This window comes from Mesoplodon densirostris, chromosome 11 (genome assembly GCF_025265405.1).
Source record: "Mesoplodon densirostris isolate mMesDen1 chromosome 11, mMesDen1 primary haplotype, whole genome shotgun sequence".
NCBI classification, from domain to species: domain Eukaryota; kingdom Metazoa; phylum Chordata; class Mammalia; order Artiodactyla; family Ziphiidae; genus Mesoplodon; species Mesoplodon densirostris.
The window spans coordinates 8,425,928-8,444,135 of record NC_082671.1 but is presented as its reverse complement, the minus strand read 5'-3'; positions in this window follow the sequence as shown (position 1 = coordinate 8,444,135).

Sequence of the window (18,208 nt, the reverse complement as noted above, 5' to 3'; positions counted from 1 at the left end):
AAGTCTTGGAGCCTCGACTCTGCGAGCACTCGAAAGGATCACGGACGCTAGGACTTGTTTGATGGAAAGCTCAAAGAAGAATGGAGCTAGGAGGGGCTTCCTGGCCTTTGGGGGAAAGCCGAGCACGCAGATCCTGGGCTCAGATCATTCTGCCTCTTCCCGGGGGCGTATTGTGACCCAAGGGGATTCCCTCCCTTTCTGGGCCTCGGTTTTAGAGAAAGGCCCTAATGCGGGAGTGGTGGGGGTCAAATCCGGGGTCTTCCCCAGCCTTCTAGGCCTGCCCCCTTCCAAACTGCCCCTAGCAGGGCAGCGTCACAGTCTCCATGGTGACAGAGGCCTGCCCCCAATCCCTCTGCCACATCTGCGTATTGGGGGAAATAGCACTGGATGACGACAAATTCCGGTGACTAAAGTAGGGTCCAACGCATCCTGAGACCTCAAGCCGATAACCTACTGGGAAGGTGCACCGTGAGTCACTCCTCTCCCCTCCTTCCTCCCTCACCGCTGGTCAAGGTCACCGTGGTGGCCTTATTCCCCCTGCCCCAGACAGGGAATGCACAAATATGATGCAAGAAGTGATCTTTAATCACGAAATAAGCCTCAGGCCCCACCATCTGCCACAGAATTGGCTCTGGTGTCAAACCTCAAGGACACTGGGAGACAAACCCTGAAATCTCACCTGCCTCCAAGTCCAAGGGTGTCCCGATGTCATGAAGAAGGGCAGGAGGTGCTCAGGGCTGCTGGTAGATGGGCAAGGACAGGTCTGTGCCAAAAGGACAAAAGTACCGTCCCAGCCTAGGGTACAGGAGAGGAGGCAGGTAGTCAGCAGGTGGCACCCTGGGCCAGGCTGGCTTCCTGGCCGTCCTGCAGATTTCACAGCTGGAGGCCCCAGGGGACCAGAGGGGCATGGCTGTGTAAACTCATCCCTGAGATGGTAGAGAAGCTGTTCTGACACCTCAGGGGAACAGAACAGCAGGGAAAACCTGAGACTGTGCAAAATTTCTCTTTTTCCTTACCTTTTCACCATGGATCCCAGCCCTTGCCTGTTTTCTGGTCTCAGGCTGACATTGTAAAGCAAATACCTAGTACCTAATAAACTAAACCATGCCAGTGAGGAAGGGATGCCCTCTGGAAAGTGCATACTTTAAAAAAGAGGATCCCCCAGGGGTCTTCCCTGGTGGCACAGTGGTTGAGAGTCCGCCTACCGATGCAGGGGACAAGGGTTCGTGCCCCGGTTCGGGAAGATCCCACATGCCGCGGAGCGGCTGGGCCAGTGAGCCTGCGCAAAAAAAAAAAAAAAAAGAGGATCTCTGGAGAGAGCAATGTTTAACTGATAGGATACAGTAGAATGTCAGAAAATCAAGGCAATCAGATCCCAGTACCATTCAAACCATAACACACATATAACCTTCAGCTCTGCTAGGCGTTTAGTAACTGATTAACAATAACTCACTATGTATGCCGCTTGTAGGAGAATCGTAACAATGATAATAACAGATGTTTATTGAATGCTTACTTAAATCCAGGCATTGTACTAAACATTTTATGTCCATTAACACTTTTAATCTTCATAATACCCCTGTGAAATAGGTATTACTAATCCCATGTCACAATTAAGACTTAGCCAAAAGTCACACAGCTAGGAAGTCAAAGTTCAATCCAGACATAACTCCAAATACCTATCCATTACACAACACTGCCTCCCAGTCTTGCTTATAAGCCCTGGAGAGCTTTGGTCTCCTAGGCCATAGCTCTTCACAGAACCTGGCTCACAAGCCCAAGAGGGACTCTGGCACTGGGAAAGGACTACTAGATTTACTTGGGCATTTAATATTTATTGAAGTTCCAGATTTAAAACCTTAGATTTTGTTATTCCAGATTCAACTTTAAAGTCTTATTCTATTCAAAACAAATATTTTTATTAAATGGATATAATTATTTTTTACCTATTCTTTAATTAATATTTTATTTTACTTATTCTTTAATTAATGTTTGATAAATTCAAGTTTAATAAGTTAAATTCCTCCAATTTTTAAACACTTATACTATATTTACTATGTGCCAGACATTGTTCTAAAGCATTTTTCAAATACTGATTTATTTAATTCTCACAATAACTTAATAACAACTGTTATCATCCCCATTTTATAGATGAGGAAACTGACACACAGAGAGATTAAGTGACTTGCCCAAGCTTATACTAGTAAGTTGCAAAGCTGTGAATTTAACCTACACCAGGGGCATCAAATTTTATCTGTAAAGGGCCAAGCAGAAAATATTTTTGTCTTTGCAAGCATACGTCTCTGTCACAACTACTCAACTCTGCCTTTGTAGCATGAAAGCAACCATGGATGGTACGTAAAGGAATGACTATGTCTGTGATTCAGTAAAAATTTTTATGGACACTGAAGTTTGAATTTTATATCTTTTTTATGTCACAAAATATTTTACTTCTTTTGATTTTTTTCGACCATTTAAAAATGTCAAAACCATTCTCTGCTTATGGACTGTACAAAAACAGGCAGCTGGACGTAGTTTGATGATCCCTAACCTATACAACCTGCTCCCAGAGTCCCTGCTCTTAAGCATTATGCTAGACTTACCCTTTTGAATAATAAAATTTAAAGATCTCCTTAAATATTTTAAACTACATGGCATTTAATATACATATTTTAAAACACTTTAAATGGCTGACAGGGCACACCACCCCATCAGGCAAAATCTTTCTAAACCCTTATTCAACCCTATAGGTCTAATAAATCAAATTTATAAACATTTATGAAATTATCTTAGTCCTCTTAAAATCTCGTCTAAAACTTTACTTCCCAAATTGAAGGCTCATACATTAGATTCTCTTAAAGATCAAACGTTTTAATTCATAACGTCACTTACACACATCTGGATAGCAAATTTACTGGCTCAGGTAGGTCAAAATTACTGGGTTAAATTTTTAACCACAGTACAGGTACTTAAAGGGTCAGAGGTTTGAGACCAAGACACAACACTTAGGACCTACATACTCCCAAGACGATGCTGTCTGAATCACAAGTGAACACTCTCAACCCATTTTTAGAGATGAGTTCTGTCTCCTGTGTCATGAATCCCCAAGGCCATCTCCTTCAACTGATAATGATACACAACTCACAAGTTACAACCTTATCTAGTTTTTATTGTCTCATTTAGGTGCAGCTAATTTCTTTCACAGCTTCACTTGGGTAAATGAATGTCTTTACTTCCTAAGTGTTAAGTTACTTTGTAGCTTTTTGTTGGGAGAAAAGTTGGAAATGAGGAATCACCTCATCTGATCTGATTCTTCAGGGTTTTTTGATGATGTTAAGATGCAGTGTAGGGGCTCCCCTGGTGGCGCAGTGGTTGAGAGTCCGCCTGCCGATGCAGGGGACACAGGTTCATGCCCCGGTCTGGGAGGATCCCACCTGCTGCGGAGCGGCTAGGCCCGTGAGCCATGGCCGCTGAGCCTGCGCATCCGGAGCCTGTGCTCCGCAATGGGAAAGGCCACAACAGTGAGAGGCCCGTGTACCGCACAAAAAAAAAAAAAAAAAAAAATGCAGTGTGATGGAAATATCCATGCTCTGGAAATTGCAAATCAAGGTACAGTCTTCACACATGTACACGTAGAGGGGTTTGTTGGTTATGATGGCCCCTCCTCCTTTCACCCTCAGTTGACATCATTGGCAGAGACAGCTTGACAAGGGAGGAAAGCTGTACGTGAAGTGAGACGCAGCAAATCCCAAAGCTAGGCTCATCTAAATACACATGGACAAAACTCACTTTGCTTTAAAAGTGTTCAGAGTAGTGAAATCTAGATTTACCCAGGTGTATTCAGAACTACCAACGTAGGTTTGGGTAAAACCCAACATACGTTTGGGTACCTAACTCCATCCCCTGGACACATAGCAGGGAATTCCCCCCAGATAGCAACAAGGACCATCATGCATATTCCCTTTATCCCTGCTTGGAGCGGAATCTTACCACTTTTAGCAATACAGGGAAGATTCAGTCTATGTCACCCTTACCAAAATCCAACTGGGAAACCTTTGATCCTTTCTCCCCCCAAAGTATGGATGGAAGCAAGGAAAAAAGAAATCAAGTTTTTTGACTTGGGAGTATTTCACCCAATGAATGGTTTTGCTCTCTTTTCAGGATTTTTCACAAAACATCTATAGCATACACAGATATACTATGTGTTTGTATGTTGATTTGTTTGTTGGGGGAAGACTTCTGCTTTGGGAAAGATGGCGTAGACTTGCTTTTCTCTATTGCTCCCATTAAATACAACTGAAAGCCCTGGACATTATATGTAAAACAAACATAAGAAGATTCTGAAAGGTGGAAAAAAGAAAGCGGACTGGCTAGGACCTTAGGACCCGGGACACAACATGGTAGTGAGTTCTGTGGGTTTCTTTTTCCCTCATACATCCCAGACTGGATGCTAGAGGTCAGCAACCTGGAAATACCAGCATGCACAGACCAAAAAAAACACTCCAATAAAAGTCAGCTCTCTAGGGACTTCCCTGATGGTGCAGTGGTTAAGAATCCACCTGCCAATGCAGGGGACATGGGTTCGAGCCGTGGTCTGGGAAGATCCCACATGCCACAGAACAACTAAGCCTGTGCACCACAACTACTGAGCCTGTGCTCTAGAGCCCACGAGCCACAACTACTGAGCCTGCATGCCGCAACTACTGAAGCCTGCACACCTAGAGCCCGTGCTCCACAGCAAGAGAAGCCACCGCAATGAGAAGCTCGTGCACCGCAACGAAGAGTAGCCCCTGCTCGCCGCAACTAGAGAAAGCCCACGCGCAGCAACAAAGACCCAACACAACCAAAAATAAATTAAAAAATAAATAAATTTATTTTTTTTAAGTCTGCTCTTTAGCCAAAAGACCAGGAAAGGGGTAGCCTACAAAAACAGAAACTTCCAGACAATAACCACTCTTCTCCAGCCAAACACCAACTAAAAAACTGTGGCCCCCCACCAGCAAAGGCCAAGAAGGGAGCCTAGACTACCAACCTCAAGAAGCTATAATGAGACACCCCACACTGAGGTGGTGTCAGAGAAGGCCAGGTAAGGAGCCCATCTCCACAGACCAGTAATGAGGCTCTCCCCCATTCCTGGCAATGTTAGTGGAAACCATGTGGGATGCTGAAACTAACCCCCCTGCCCAGCCCAGCAGTAAAGGAGATGTCCCAGCCCCTCAAGTGTCAGTGGAGGCCAAATGGGGAACCTGGACTTCTTCCTCCACATGGTGGTAATGAGGTAGTGCCCCTTCTTTCCCTGCAGGACTGGTGTACGAAATAAGCCATTCAAAATGGAAGGCTTAAATAAGAGCCAGAGTCTATAACAAAATGCAAAAATGTCCAGGTTTCAATAGGAAATCACTCATCATACCCAGAACCAGGAAGATCTCAAACTGAATTTTAAAATGTCAACCAATAAGCTCCAAAATTTACAAACAGTTCATGCAGCTCTATATCAAAACAACAAACAACCCAATCAAAGAATGGGCAGAAGACCTAAATAGACATTTCTCCAAAGAAGACATACAGATGGCCAAGAGACACATGAAAAGATGCTCAACACTGCTAATTATTAGAGAAATGCAAATCAAAACTACAATGAGGTATCACCTCACACAGTCATAATGGCCATCATCAAAAAGTCCACAAACAATAAATGCTGGAGAGGGTGTGTAGAAAAGGGAATCCTCCTTCACTGTTGGTGGGAATGTAAATTGGTACAGTCACTAGGGAGAACAGTATGGAGGTTCCTTAAAAAAACTAAAAGTGGAGCTACCATATTACCCAGCAATCCCACTCCTGGGCATATATCAGGAGAAAACCTTGGTTCGAAAGGATACATGTTCATTGCAGCACTGTTTACAATAGCCAAGAAATGGAAGCAACCTAAATGTCCATCGACAGATGAATGGATAAAGAAGATGTGGTACATATATACAATGGAATATTACTCAGCCATTAAAAAGAATGAAATAATGCCATTTACAGCAACAGGGATGGACCTGGAGATTATCATACTAAGTGAAGTAAGTCAGACAGAGAAAGACAAATATCATATGATATTGCTTATATGTGGAATTTTTTTAAAAATGATACCTCTGAACTTATTTACAAAACAAACTCAAAGACAGAAAAAAAAACTTATGGTTACCAAAGGGAAAAGGTGGGATAAACTAGGAGTCTGGGATCGACACGTACACACAACTATATTTAAAATAGAGAACCCACAAGGACCTACTATATAGCACAGGGAACTCTGCTCAGTATTCTGTAATAACCTAAATGGGAAAGGAATTTTAAAAAGAATAGATACATGTATACGTACAACTGAATCACTTTGCTGTACACCTGAAACTAATGCAACATCGTTAATCAACTCTACTCCAATATAAAATAAAAATATTTTTTAAATGTCAACCAATAGATGCCAACACCAAGATGATAGAGATATTAGAATTATTTTCAGGTAGCCATGATAACTATGCTTCAAGAAGCAATTACAAACCCAGTGAAACAAATGACATAGAGAACCTCAGCAAACAGATAGAAGCTATCAAGAAGAACCAAATGAAAACTCTAGAACTGAAAAATGCAATAACTAAATTAAAAGCTCAGTGATGAGCTCAAAGGTAGAATGGATAGGACAGAGGGGAAAAAATCTGTGAACTGGAAGATAGGACAATAGAAATTACCTGATCTGAACAACGGAGAAAAATTAGACCAAAAAAAAAAGAAGAAGAAGAAGACAGAAGGAAAAACCAAAAAACAAAAACAGGGCTTCCCTGGTGGCGCAGTGGTTGAGAGTCCGCCTGCTGACTCAGGGGACACGGGTTCATGCCCTGGTCTGGGAAGATCCCACATGCCGCAGAGCGGCTGGGCCCGTGAGCCATGGCCGCTGAGCCTGCGCGTCTGGAGCCTGTGCTCTGCAACGGGAGAGGCCACAGCAGTGAGAGGCCTGTGTACCGAAAAAAAAAAAAAAAAAGTCATTGTCCCAAGCAAACTAATGTTCCCAGAATCTGGAACAATGCATTATACAATCCAAACCCATATTTGCTCAGGTCCGTATTCCCTCATCTTAAACTTTTGGGACCAGTTATGTTTCAGTATCCAGAACTCTGGGGATTTTACTGAGGTAAATATAGTATATGCATTACAACAGTGTATATGGATTACGTACCTTCCCCAGCCAGGTCTGGGGCAGCCCCCTAGAATCAAGCACACTAATACTTCTTCTGAAAAAAATATGAATATTTACTTTGAGATAAAGTCTATAAACAGTTTCACCTGTTCAGGGCAGGATGGATTTTGGCATCAGACTAATTAAAAACACTTTTGGTTTTCAAAATTTTGTGGACTTCAGGATGGCTGGTGAGAGATAGTGTGACTATGCAGCCAAAGCCCATAGTAAAGACTTAGAAGTAACTAGAGAAAATGAATAATAGAAGAAATATTGGTTTCAGGGTCAGGCTATGCCAGTGACTATGAAATTAAACTCTGTTGAAGGGATTTTCCAATCAGGAGGCTGATGTGGTGTAATGCTCACATTCCACTGGCTCAGCCTTTCGGCCACCTTAATAGAGAAGGAACCTGAGAAATGTAGTTTAGACTAATGCCCAGAATGGGCTGGACTAAGGTTTGGTGAGTAGCTGGCGATCTCTGCAACATCCACCCTTCTGGTCACCAGTGTCAGGCTATACCAAAGACTATGATATTAAACTCCATAGAAAGGATTTTCCAACACAGAAGTTGGTGGAGCTGTTTCAATCTTCCAGTTGTTAGTTGTTCCCTTATGGACTCTACTACAGCTGACTCCAGGCTCCATACTTAGAATCATTACACTATCATTGAGAATCCTCTCTGTAGAATTGCCCCAGTTGGAAAAATCTGAGCTGTAATAAAGACCCGCCACCAGACTGAAACTCAGCTTTTTGTACAAACCTTAGATTTAAGTGCTATCTCTTATCGCAGAGAGACTTCTGTTATAATGTATGGGTGTTGCCAAATCTGGTTCCCTATGCATCGATGCTGAATAAAAATACGGAAACAGAGAACTGGAACATAAGAAATAGAGAGGCTTTTTATTTTCTTTGCCAGGCAAAGGGAAGACACAGTAGGCTAATGCCTCAAGAACTGTGCCACCCTCCTAGGGGGATCAGGGAAGAATTTATACATGGGGCTCTCAGTCCGGGGTATGTGATAAGGATCAAAAGTGGTGAAGGTCTTGCATTTCTTTTCTTCTGCAAACTCATGGCCAAAGCTGGCATCAGGTGGCTCAGCAACCCGGTCTGGTGTCCCTGAAGTTATCGGCCCGTGACCTTCTTTCTGAAATGAAGAGTGCTACAAGGGAGTGTAGGGGGAGAAGAAATGCCAGGTGCAAAGGATAATTTGTATGGAGTCAGAGAGTAATCAGCTTGGTGAAGGACAAGTCTAGCTACGAGTGTCTGTTAGTAGTAATAGCTAAAGAATAACCAAGATGAATTAACTCTTTCAGGCCTGTTTACATTGTTTCCCCCAGACGGTTCATTGTTTCCTTCTTTTCCTTGTTTATCAGAAAAGTCTCATTTCTATTTTTGCTGCAACATGGGTATCAGTCATTTTTGATAATTCAGGGAAAAAATCATCACTACTATAAACATCGAGATTGATGAGATTTTTGTTAAAATTACTTGAATACTTGGAGCCATTGAAATCTTCCTTAACCTGTAAATGAACAACTACTTTAGAAAAACATGTTGGACCTGTCTTACCTGTTAAATTCTCTTTGGGAGAACTCTCTATTCCTCTCGGTTGTGTCCTGGACAGGAGCTCCCTCTTGGCACCCCCTGTCTTGTCTGGGCCATGCCTTCGCCATCTCAGATTTCTTTAGATCCCGTCACTCTTTCTGATCCAACAACTGATACCAGCTCCACAAACACTCCATCATTGTGAATATTCGCGATGTCTAATGCGCATAGAAAAGACTATTTCCAGTTACCTGGGGTTTAAATTAATATTTAATTTATTAAAATTGTAAGTATAAAACATGGTTTTGCTTAAACCTTGAAATTCAAGTTACAAATCCTGAAATTCTATTTATAGATGTACTACATTTTTAAAAATTACTTCCACTTGTTCTTTGATTGATGTTTAACTCAACTTGAACAGATTTAAATTTCCTTAGCAATTAGTCTAATCTACAAAGTTGGTAAAATTTCCATAACTGTTTTACACCATATTCATACACTTAATATATCTGATTTTTCCCCCTCACGTACTTCAGTTGCCTGACAAGGTAGTATTTAAAATACGCACAGGGCTTCCCTGGTGGCGCAGTGGTTGAGAGTCCGCCTGCAGATGCAGGGGACACGGGTTTGTGCCCCGGTCCGGGAAGATCCCACATGCCGCGGAGCGACTGGGCCCGTGAGCCATGGCCACTGAGCCTGCGTGTCCGGAGCCTGTGCTGTGCAATGGGAGAGGCCACAACAGTGAGAGGCCCGCGTACCGCAAAAAAAATAATAAAATAAATAAATAAAATACTCACAAAATCTTTCTTATAACATAAGCAACTCTTGTAAGTCTAATTACTTTATTTACCATGTTCGCTGTTTGATTTCTCTTGAATGTTCTAATACTGTTTATAAGCTTTCAACTAAAAATCATAACTCTAAAATCAACAGATATTTCAAGTTGGAAACAACAAAGTTTAACTTAAATTCATATAGATTTTTAAAAATAAATTTATTTATTTTACTTATTTATTTTTGGCTGTGCTGGGTCTTCGTTGCTTCACATGGGCTTTCTCTAGCTGTGGCGAGCAGGGGCTACTCTTTGTTGCGGTGTGCAGGCTTCTCTTTGTGGTGGCTTCTCTTGCTGCAGAGCACAGGCTCTAGACGCGCAGGCTTCAGTAGTTGCAGCACATGGGCTCAGTAGTTGTGGCTCATGGGCTCTACAGCACAGGCTCAGTAGTTGTGGCGCTGGGCTTAGTTGCTCTGCAGCATGTGGGATCTTCCCGGACCAGGGCTCGAACATGTGTTCCCTGCATTGGCAGGTGGATTCTCAACCGCTGAGCCACCAGGGAAGCCCCATACAGATTTTTAAACTTATCTTAACGTTAACATCAAAATACTATGATTTACTTCACTGTCTCTATTCTAAATTCTACCCTTTCCCCCCACCCCCCCAGGAGAGTCAGTTTGACCATCGGGAAAGCTGAGGTTATTAGGTCAAAAAATTAGTGCCGTAGACCAGTTAGCTGTCAGATTGAAGAGCAGAGCGGTAGAGCTCAGGGCTTCAGGGCTGCATGCTGCAAAGTAATCCTCCTGTGAACTCACTGAGCGCTCCCCAGGTGGAGTTACCTCTGCTGACCGCAGGGCGGGTTTTCAGCTGGACCGGCTCACAATTCACATGAGCAGGGCATCTTTTGCATTGTACCTTATCCTACCTTGGGTAGATGATCTGCTACTGTATCCCCACCTAGATGTCAGCAAATTTCCTTCACTTATTAAGTCCTTTTGTATTTTTCTTTCTTACCTGATCCTCTAGCCTTGTCGATGACCTCTCTTTTCTAAGCCTCTAAGTGTCATCAGACCCACATAAACCTGCTTTTCCCTTTCATATCTGCCTGGCCTCCCAGACCTTGCACTCCTTCCACATGTATCTAGCCTGTCTTCAAAGACCATAGACCTTTCTTCCAGTGAAATCTACTTCTTCCTCCAGCTTAATCGGCCTTGTATTTTTCCTTCAATTTTCACCTCTTTTATTCCAGAAGAAAGACCAAACTTTATGTTGCTCTTTTGTTGTTGTTGTTGTTTTTAAGCAGTTCTTTCTTGACTCCTTGAACAAACATGCTTGTTAGAATCAGAATGTTCCAGACACTGGCCTTCTGAATTACCCTGTTGAGCCCTTGGGTTTGCAGTAAGGTCAAGTTTTTCTCTATCTTCACAGGAAAATGATACATCCGCTATTAAATAAGGGATCCTCACTCCTTTTGATCTCTTCACTGGAAAAAATATACCACTCTTGCTAGCTAAAACCACAGTCCAAAATTCAAATTCTTGGCCAAGGATTGTATAATCGACTAAAGGATTATAAAGTTTACAATTCCAGAGCCACCTTAAGATGGTTGTCGGTAAGTCCTGGGAGCTTGTGGATAAGCCTAAGGATCTGAGAGGCTGGCCTTTCACACTTCCTTCCCTTGTCCCTGACACAGTTCACAAGGACAGGTAGAGGCTGGTCACGCATGGCCTACTTGGGCCTACACAAAGTTCACGGACACATACTCAGGAGTGAAACTCAGCTCCTTTTGAGGTTGAGGGTCAGCCTAAAAATCTGGCTGAAAAACATGGCAGAACAAAAAGTTATTCCATCCACCAGTGCCTTACCTGGAAAGCCTTTGTAGCTAATATTTTGAGGTAAGACCAAAAGACCATATATTTGGTGAACTAACCTCTATTTTTGCCTTACCTGTAGTGCCAGGTCACCTTTGCCCATGAAATCGGCACCCGATAGCCTGTGAGCTCTTGTTACCAAGACCCTGTGGTGCTCCAAGGACAATGGTGCTTCAAGGACAAAGGACGACCCTTCCTGAAAATGTTTCAGCTGTTACACCCCCTACCGGACTCTTACCCACCCTCCCACCACGTTGCCATGGTTATGAAATTCCTGAGCCCACCTGGGCGACGCCCACCTGGGCAACGGGACCTGTCCCAAGTAAGGAAAAGCATCTGCCCTGTCCCACTCTCACCTATAGAAGGAAGGTATATGTGCCTCGGCCAATCAGTAAATGAAATTTTCACCTCGGACCATTCCTTTGTTTTCTGGCTGTAAAAACTGATCAATAGCATATGTTCGGGCTGGACTCTCCCAGACCGCTAGGAAGTCAGCCCGCTGTTCTGGCTGCGACACTTCCCTCTAATAAACTCTATCTTCTTTACATTCTGCCTTATATCTGAAAATTCTTTTCCAACCCACGTTCAGAGCACGACAGACCCTAGCAGCTCCTGTTGGTAAGGCCCCCACTTATTAAAAAAATAACCTGTGCTTGTCTAAATCAGCCTGGTAACTATAAAAATAGCCAATCTCCTATGGGCATTAGCCACAATAAGCTTCTGTAAGCTGCCAAGGTAAAGAAAAACCCAGGCATGTCTGGCTCCAAAGCATGTGTTCAAAACCACAAGCCTGTGCTGCCTGGGCTTCAGGGAGAAGGAGCTTTAGGGATCCTGCCATCCCTGAGACTCGATGCTTTTCAAGACCCCATTGTCACCAGGCTAGAGTTGGCTCTGTCAATCTCCCAGTAATCAATGATAATGATAGCTCACATATAACAAGCCGATTCTGAGTTGCTTCAGAAAAAGTTATCTTACTGAAGCCTCACTCAAGCCTTGGAGTAAACAATTCCTTTTGATACCTGGTGAGCCAACATTTAGAGAAGCTAAAGCCCAAGGCCGAACACTGAGTGCTGGGATTTGAACGCAGGTGGAACTGATAGCAAAGGCCTCCTGGACCCCTCCTCCCTCCTCCCCACCACCTCACAGTAGGAGGTGCCCTCTGTGCTTTGGGATTTCCTCCAAGCAGCAAGATGGTATAGGAAGAGAAGGGCCTTGAGGTGGCCTGGTGGCCTGTGGGGGGACAAGGCAGCAGAGCAGCTAAGTCACCTGGGCCTGGTACCCTGGGGCTTCGCTCTGTGGTCGTCTGCAAATTGTATCACCCTCTGTTCACCGTTCTGTGCCCTTTGGACTTATTCTCCCTCTCTGTGGCGCCCCGGAGCGCAGAAAGACTCCTCTCCCTTCAGCAGCCTAACTGAAAATCACGGCTTTTCTCAACTGCTGCTTTGGCCCTTTGACAGCCTCTCCGCAGCCAATAGAGAAAGGGAAGGATAATCCCAAGTCACCTGTTTAAGGGAAAAGACCACATCTCATGGGGATAGGGGAGGGGCTGCAGAGTGGGGATGAGAACTTCAGACATTTGGGTCAGGTCTCTGAGAATGGATATTTGGGGCGGATGTTCCTTTATCCTGTGGATTAGAATCCTGGTCGAGGTGATAAATGGAATATTTATAAGTGGAACGGAATATGTACAAATGGAATATTTCCTGCCATATCAACAAACAAAGGATGTCACAGTCACCAATGATTGCAGCCCTCCAGCGTAGCTGGTGAGCCCTGAGGAAACTCAGGGTGTGAAAATACGGGCCCCAGAGAGCTAAGGTGCCTATTAAAGGAATGATTTCAGTGAGCCCAGACTCTTGCATCTTCCCATCCATAGAAAAGTGCTAAATTCCTTAACTTGAGATGTCTGGTTTTCTTTATTTAACAATAATCTTTTGACGTTCCCAATTACCTGCTCTTTGTTGCAAAACTCCTATATATCCTGGCTCCCCCCTCGCCTCCCCGGAGCAGTTTTTCAGAGGTACCTGAAACGCTGCCTCCCCGGCTGCAGTCCTCATTTTGCCCCCAAATAAAACTTAACTCGCAACTCTCACGTGTGTCTTTGTTTAAGTCAGCTGAGGCATCATGGGGTTCCAATTCCTTTTCTGACAAATCCAGCTCCACCGCATCCCAGAGTCCCCATGCCCCACCCGCTCCCACCCACTGTTGCTAAATTTAAACCCTCATCTGTCCTTTTCCTGTAGGACGGGGGTATTTTAGGGAGCGACAGCGTGGTGCCGCAGGCGATGCCGTGACACCAGCGCTGTGAAAATAAGCGTGCCAGCTCCCCGCGTGGGTCAGAGGCCCCCGCCCGCCCCGGACTCGCAGATCTCCTTCCACACCGTCTCCCTTCCTCCTGTTCCTCGTCTCTCCGGGAGGGGGCGCCCTGTGAGGGAAGCATCGGCAGGACGCTGGGTGGGGAGGACTCGCAGGGAGGCGAGGTCCAGGACCCCAGAACCCACAGCGCACCGAGGAAGACTGTGGATGGAATCTCAGTTCATTCTACAGACACCCGGGGACATCCCAGGGTCTGGGGATTTCACCCATCAACGCAGTCCAGAGGAGCCCTGAGGGGGCCCAGGGGACATACCTTGGGATTAAAATCTAAGGGGAATACGAGATCTTCCCCGCCCCCAGGGCAGGGGCTGGCGGCTGGGGAAATGCGAGTTTCAGGATTGTTGCTGATGGCACATCAGCCTGAAGGTTGCAGGGTGGTGGACTCCTGAAGTGGGCAGAGCCGTGGTGTGTGAGCGTGTCTGTGTGTGTGTGTCCGCCCACCCGCCCGGAAGACACAAAGGTGAGCTTTCAGGTCTCTGCTCTGGTAACAGGAAGCAGAACGCCTATGGATCTTGAGCGCTTGGTTACCGTCTCTGCCTCTACAGCCCAGCTTCTCCCAAGGCCTAGTTTCTCCATCACGCACTTTTCAGGAAGCTCGTTAATTTTCACTGCAGAGAGTGGACTGCAGAGGAAAACAGCCTTAACAGTGCAAAAGAAAAGACTTGAGTGAGGCCAAAGGAGATGTTTGCTGTTTCAAATTAAATGGGAATAGGGAAATTGGAAACCCTGCCCAAGGCCTGGCATCCTGGGGCTCTGGCATCTTCTGTGAGGGACGCTGGGGAAGAACTTTCCAGATCTTGAGCAACAAAATAAAAACCCATTTGGACTCCTGCCTGCTGCCCTTTCTCAGCACGATGGGGGTTGGCATCTTGCCTCATTCCTGATGCCTATTTCCAGTGTGGTGTGTGTGCAGTAATTTGGGGCATGTGTGGCTGTGGGGGCACAAGGGCTTCCAAGTCTTCTCCAGGCACCCACACTCCCGCGGACACTGACCCCATCACGACACGACCACCCAGCTGTCATGTAGGGAGGGGCTGGCAACCATGGGCTGGCATCTGGAGTGTCAACACTGACGGTGAAAAGGACGGACAGGAGGGACTTCCCTGGTGGTCCAGTGGTAAAGACTCTGTGCTTCCACTGCAGGCGGCATGGGTTTGATCCCTGGTCAGGGAAGTTCTGCATGCCTCACGCTTCAACCAAAAAAAAAGGGGAGGGACAGGAAACGTTACACCTACAAGACACAGTCAGTGCTCGGTGGTTCTGACCCTGGAGAACGTCTGGAAAATGAATGCAGAACGGCGCATTTCAGAAGAAACCCCTGCTTGGTCCCAGAGACAGATGATCCAGGAAGGCTGGGAGCTGGGCAGGTGCTAAGAGACGGACTCTGTGCTGCCGATACGTGTGTACTCAAAGAGAGTGACAGAGGGCCCTGCAAGCTCGCCCTCTCCCGCACCCAAGAGCTGGGGCTTGAACTTGAATGAAGACCCCAGCTCCCGAGTCTCAGCCACGGTGTAGGGGATCCAAGGGCAAACACTTAGCTTTGGCTCCCCTTCATGGGAAGCTGTGGTCCCTGCGGCCAGGGGTGCGTGAGGACTAGAGGGGACAGTAAGGGTGGGAGCGCGGTGAGCACCCTGAAATTTAAGACCATAAATTAAAAGCGCTCTCTCACACCCCGTTAGTGCTGAGGCTCTGCCCGCTGAGCCATCACTCTGAGCCTCTGAGCAACTCCAGGTAGAACAGGCAGGGCTGCCCCCCACGTGTTATTGCCACAGACATGGAAACAGGACCTTGGCATCTGCGGGGGCCCCTCCAGGAGAGGCTGCTGCAGGCACCTGCTGGGCGACCGCTGTCCTCTGTGCACTGGCCCCCCGGGCCAGAGGGCCATCAGGGCAGCGCCATTCTCCCCTCCTACCAATACGTCTTTTCTCTTATAATCAGTCTGAGAGCTACACACGTCACCTCATTCATCATTTATGTAGCCCCTACTGCGCGCCAGGCCCTGTGTGGGTTCTGAGAATACAGCAAATCTGGTGGTGGAGACAGACGCGCACCACCATGTCGTAAGGAGTGCTGTGATGGAGGCGTGAACAAGAGGTGCCAGAGCACAGAAGACTTCCTGGAAGAGGCAACGCTGGAACGAGGTCTTCAGTGATAAGGAGAAGATTGCTAGGCACACGGGCGGAAAGGCCACGCTAGACAGAGGGAATGGGACGTGCGAAGACAAAGGCGAGAAGGAGTAAGACAAGTAGTGGTTTGTGTGACTGACACCCAGGTGTGCAGGGGTGGTGGCAGAGAGGGGCAGGGAGTGAGGGAGGGGGCTTGAGGGGCCTCTCAAGGTGTCGGGACTTGACCCTGGCAATGATATGGAAGTAGGGAAGGTTCTAGAAGGAGAGCTGCACTTTATAAAAGTCACTCGGACCCAGAGCCGGGTGGAGTGGAGCAAAACACGGAAGGCAAAAGGAGAAGAGTTAGCAGGCAGGGGAGAGGCTCCTGCAATAGACCAGGCATGCATCAAAGACGGCGTGATCAAGGCAGCGGCAGCAGTAGGGGAAGAGAAAGAAAAGACACATGTGAGAGATTTTAAGGGGTAAAAATGAGAAGGTTTAGTCATCATTTGGACATGAGGTTAACGGAGAGGGAGAAATCCAGACTGGCTCCCAGGTTTCTGCTTAGGTAACTGGGAGAAAGGTGAAAGGGACAGGTAACAGAAGAGAGCAGAATCCGGGACAAGGCTGCGTTTAGGCACAGGATGTCCTAGGGGAACTGCCAATAGTAGTTGGGTGGGAGGTCTGGGTGGGAGATTAAGTATGGACATCAATACATGGCTGGTGGCTGAAGCCAGGGGGAAGAATGGGCGCCTGCCAGAAGTAAGACCAGGCACAGGTGGTGCACGCAGCAGGTCAGTAAGCTCCACTCCCACCCCACTGTGTCCGTGAGAACCACAGAGAAGTAGGGGAAACATTACTGATACTCAAACCCCCATCCCACAGAAAGGAATTAAGACCTGGATCCCTAGTCTTTCCTGGGGCCGGGACAGCACAGGAAGGATGCTCCCCTACAGCACACTCTTCTGAAATAACCCCATCTGGTTTCCGCCCCTTACAGCCTGAGGGACGTGTCTCAGAGCCCGTTCTCTCTTATTACAAACAGCAGGGTTCGGCTTCCCTGGTGGCGCAGTGGTTAAGAAACCACCTGCCAATGCAGGGGACACGGGTTCGAGCCCTGGTCCAGGAAGATCCCACATGCTGCGGAGCAACTAGGCCCGCGAGCCACAACTACTGAAGCCCGCATGCCGAGAGCCTGTGCTCCGCAACAAGAGAAGCCACTGCAATGAGAAGCCCGTGCACCGCAACAAAGAGTAGCCCCTGCTCGCTGCATCTAGAGAAAGTCCGTGTGCAGTAACGAAGACCCAACGCAGACAAAAATAAATAAATAGATTTATAAAAAAAAAAAAAATAGCAGGGCTGTCTGCACTCTCTCCCTAGACTCCCCGGGCAGGGCGCCCCGGAACCCCAGGCTGAAAATTCCAAGGGATGGGGAAGGGTTGACAACGTCCCCCACAAAGCCCCAGCGTCTGCGGCATTCCCTCAGTTGTCTATACTCTTCCCACAGGTGCTGAGGGAAGAAGACAGTGGGAAACAACCAGCCCTGCCCCTTACTTCAGCTCAGAGGCCGAAGGGGCCCGAGACCCCAGAGCTGCCACCCGCACAGCGCCCACCGGGGATCAGCCAGGCCAGAGGCAGCTCACCGAGCTTTTTTCTGGTTGTTTTATTTGAAAACCCTAGGGTGTGTCCCCTTCCTCAGCACACCCATCCCTACCCTAACCCCAAGACGTGACGATGCCACACGCACACGAGGCTGTGAGCTGCACACGGAACACAGGGGGTGCGCTCACGACGACATGAAAAAATATACATTATATATAATACACCCGGGGCCCCTACAAGCCAGCCACAGCCGGGTCCTGTAGGAAGGGCAGGGGCTGTAGGACCTCAGGCAAGGGGAGGAGGGAGGGGGGCCAGGAGGAGAAGCAGGGATCCCCAGAAGGAAATGGAGAGAGGTGGGCTCCTAAGACAACAGGGGAGGCCCGGCTGGGGGTCTGGTGGGGGGCTCCGTGGACAGGAGAGTAGGCAAGGGCAGGGTACAGGGTTTCCTTCAGTCCCGCCTACAACCCATACAGCGCGTGGCCGGCATGGGGAGAGACAGACAGGGGTGAGCGAAGGGGCCGGCTGCCAGCCAAGGTCTGCCACCCGGGGGGAGGAGGGGGGTGGGCTGGGGGAGAGGGGGAGGGGGCGGGCTCCGGTAGGGCCACGGGGTTCTGAGATTAAAGGATGACTCTTCCAGGAGCTGCTCCCTCTGGGTCTCTCTTCTCTCAGCGTGTCCTCCTCTCTCTTCGGGGGCGTGTCTGTCTCACCAGGGCGGAATCC